The following is a 3,765-nucleotide window of genomic DNA, read 5'->3' on the forward strand; positions in this document are numbered from 1 at the left end:
ATTGAATTCATAAATTGCTCTGGGTAAAATAGACTTTTTTTTTTTTTTTCATTTTTCTGAAGCTGGAAACAGGGAGAGACAGTCAGACAGACTCCCGCATGCGCCCGACCAGGATCCACCCGGCACGCCCACCAGGGGGCGACGCTCTGCCCACCAGGGGGCGATGCTCTGCCCATCCTGGGCGTCGCCATGTTGCGACCCTCCTGGGTGTCGCCATATTGCGACCAGAGCCACTCTAGCGCCTGGGGCAGAGGCCACAGAGCCATCCCCAGCGCCCGGGCCATCTTTTGCTCCAATGGAGCCTTGGCTGTGGGAGGGGAAGAGAGAGACAGAGAGGAAGGCGCGGCGGAGGGGTGGAGAAGCAAATGGGCGCTTCTCCTATGTGCCCTGGCCGGGAATCGAACCCGGGTCCTCCGCACCCTAGGCCGACGCTCTACCGCTGAGCCAACCGGCCAGGGCCTAAAATAGACATTTTAATGATGTTTATTCTTCCTATCCATGAACACAGTATATGCTTCCACTTGTTTGTATCTTCCTTGATATCTTTTATCAATGTTTCATAAATTTCCCAATACCAGTCATTAATCTCTTTGGTTAAATTTACTCCTAGGTACTTTATTGTTGTTGTTGTTGCAATAGTGAAGGGGACTATTTTCTTACTTTCTCTTTCAGACAGTTCATTGTTGGTATATAAATATGCCTCAGATTTCTGAATATTAATTTTATACCCTGCCACCTTGCTGAATTCACTTATCAGGTCCAGTAATTTTTTGACTGCGACTTTAGGGTTTTCTATATACAGTATCTATCATCATCAAATAATGATACTTTTACTTCTTCTTTTCCAATTTGGATGCTGTTTATTTCTTCTTCTTGTCTGATTGCTGTGGCTAGGACTTTCAGAACTATGTTGAATAAGAGTGGTGAAAGGGGGCACCCCTGCCTTGTTCCTGATCTTATGAGGATTGCTTTTAATTTTTGTCCATTGATTATGATGTTGGCTGTGGATTTGTCATAGACGGTCTTTATCATGTTGAGGTATGTTCTCTATATTCCCAGTTTGCTGAGAGTTTTGATCATGAATGGGTGCTGTATTTTATCAAATGCTTTTTGGGCATCTATTGTTATTATCATGTGTTTTTTCTCCTTCCTTTTGTTTATATGATGAATCACATTGATTGATTTGTGAATATTGTACCAGCCTTGCCTCCTAGAATAAATCCCACTAGATCATGATGTATGGGGTTTTTTTTGTGTATTGCTGGATCCAGTTTGCTAATATCTTGTTGAGAATTTTAGCATTGAAATTCATCAGGGATATTGGCCTATAGTATTCTTTCTTTGTATTGTCTTTGCCTGGTTTTGGAATGAGGATTATGCTTGCCTCATAAAAGGAGCTTGGAAGTCTTCCCCCCTCTTAAATTTTTTGAAATAGCTTGAGAAGGATAGAAGTTAGTCTTTTTTGAATGTTTGGTAAAAATCACTGGTGAAGTCATCTGGCTCAGGGCTTTTGTTTGTTGGGAGTTTTTTGATAACTATTTCAATCTCATTTGTTTTATTTGGTAAGTTTAGGTTTTCCGATTCTTGCAGACTGATTTTGGAAAGATTATATATTTCAAGTAATTTGTCCATTTCACCTAGGTTGTCTAATGTTTTGGCATACAGTTCTTCATAGTATTTTCTTACAATACTTTGTATTTCTCCTGTGTCAGTTGTTACTTCTCCACTCTCATTTCTAATTTTATTTATTTGATTCTTCTCTTTTTTTCTTGGTGAGTCTACTTAAAGGTTCATCGATGTTGTTTACCTTTTCAAAGACCCAGTTCTTGGTATCATTGATCTTCTATATTGTTTCTTTTAGCCTCTATGTCATTTATTTCCACTCTGATATTTATTATTTTCTTTCTTCTACTTCCTCTGAGCTTTCCTTGCTGTTCTTTTTCTAGTTCTTTTAGATGCAGGGTTAAGTTTTTTTATCTGAGCTTTTTCTTGCTTCTTAAGGTATGCCTGTAATGCTATGAAATTCCCCCTCATGACTACTTTTGTTGTGTCCCATAAATTTTGAGTTGTATGTTCATTTTTATTTGTTTCAAGTAAATTTTTGATGTCTTCTTTGATCTCATTGTTAACCCATTTGTTATTTAATAACATGCTATTTAGTTTCCAAGTATTTGAATGTTTTTCAGTTTTTCTATTGTAGTTGATTTCTAGTTTCATGCCATTGTGATCAGAGAAGATGCTTGATATGATTTCAATCTTCTTAAATTTATTGAAACTCGTTTTGTGTCCTAAAATGTGGTCTATCCTAGGGAATGTACCATAAGCACTTGGAAAGAATGTATATTCTGCTGCTTTAGGGGGGAAGGTTCTGTAGATATCTATTAAAACCAGTTGATCTAGTGTGTCCTTTAAGCATGGTTTTTCTTTGTTAATTTTCTTTCTTGAGGATCTAGCCATTGATGTCAGTGGGGTATTGAAAGCCCTTACTATTATAGTATTGCTGTTGATCTCACCCTTTTTGTCCATCAAAATCTGCTTTATATATTTAGGTGCTCCTGTATTAGGCACATAGATTTTTATAGTGGTTATATTGCTCCTTTTTTCATTATGTAGTGACCTTCTTTATCCTTTACTTTAGCCTATGTTTTAAAATCTATTTTGTCATATATAAGTATTGCTACCCCAGCTTTTTTTTTCATTTCCATTTGCACGAAATACTTTTTTCCATCCCTTTATTCTCAGTCTATGTGTACCTTTTGTTTTGAGGTAGTTCTCTTGTAGACAGCATATGTTCGTGTCCTGTTTTCTTATCCATGCAGCTACCCTATATCTTTTGATTGGAGCATTTAATACATTTACATTTAAGGTTATTATTGATATGTAGTTGTTTATTGCCATTTTATTCTTTAAATATACATTCCTCTTTACTAGATTTCCCCCCCCCCTTTGTTCTGTTTACAACAGGCTCCTTAACATTTCTTGCAGCATTGGTTTGGTTGTAATGAATTCCTTGAGTAGTTTTTTTTTATTTGTTTGTTTTTGATTTTTGTCTGGAAAGCTTTTTATTTGTCCTTCAATTTTAAACAGTAACCTTGTTGGATAAAGAAGTCTTGATTGTAGGCTCTTGTTTTGCGTTACTTTGAATATTTCTTGCCATTCCTTTCTGGTCTCAAGTGTTTCTGTTGAAAGGTTGGATGTCATCCTTAAGGGGGCTCCTTTGTAAGTGATTGACTGCTTTTCTCTTGCAGCTTTTAGTATTCTTTCTTTCTCTTTAAACTTTGACACTTTAATTATGATGTGTCTTGCTGTAGGCCTCCTTTTTAGTGGAACTTCTGTGCTTCTTGAACTTGTGTGACTTTTTCCTTCATCAATTTAGGGAAATTTTCAGCTATAATTTCTTCAAACAGGTTCTCTAATCCTTGTTTGTTCTCTTTTCCTTCAAGAACCCCTATGATGCGGATGTTGTTTCACTTCATGTTGTCACAGAGCTCTGCTAGAGTTTCCTCAGACTTTTTGATCCCCTTTTCTTTTTGCTGTTCTGCTTCCATGCTTTCACTTATCTTGTCCTCTAAATCAGTGGTCCTCAACCCCCGGGCCATGGACTGGTACCAGTCCATGGGCCATTTGGTACCAGTCCACAGAGAAAGAATAAATAACTTACATTATTTCCGTTTTATTTATATTTAAGTCTGAATGATGTTTTATTTTTTAAAAATGACCAGAATCCCTCTGTTACATTCATCTAAGACTCACTCTTGACACTTG

At 37.2% G+C, this 3,765-nt stretch overlaps 1 non-coding gene across 1 annotated transcript; it reads right to left on the reverse strand.

The window, feature by feature from the left end:
• Positions 1-383: 383 nt before the first annotated feature.
• TRNAP-AGG (transfer RNA proline (anticodon AGG)) lies at positions 384-459 on the reverse strand. Its single transcript has one exon. It is a non-coding gene; the product is annotated as a tRNA-Pro (tRNA).
• Between the last annotated feature and the right edge of the window lie 3,306 nt (positions 460-3,765).

The sequence above is a fragment of the Saccopteryx bilineata genome, chromosome 4 (assembly GCF_036850765.1).
Source record: "Saccopteryx bilineata isolate mSacBil1 chromosome 4, mSacBil1_pri_phased_curated, whole genome shotgun sequence".
Lineage (NCBI taxonomy): Eukaryota > Metazoa > Chordata > Mammalia > Chiroptera > Emballonuridae > Saccopteryx > Saccopteryx bilineata.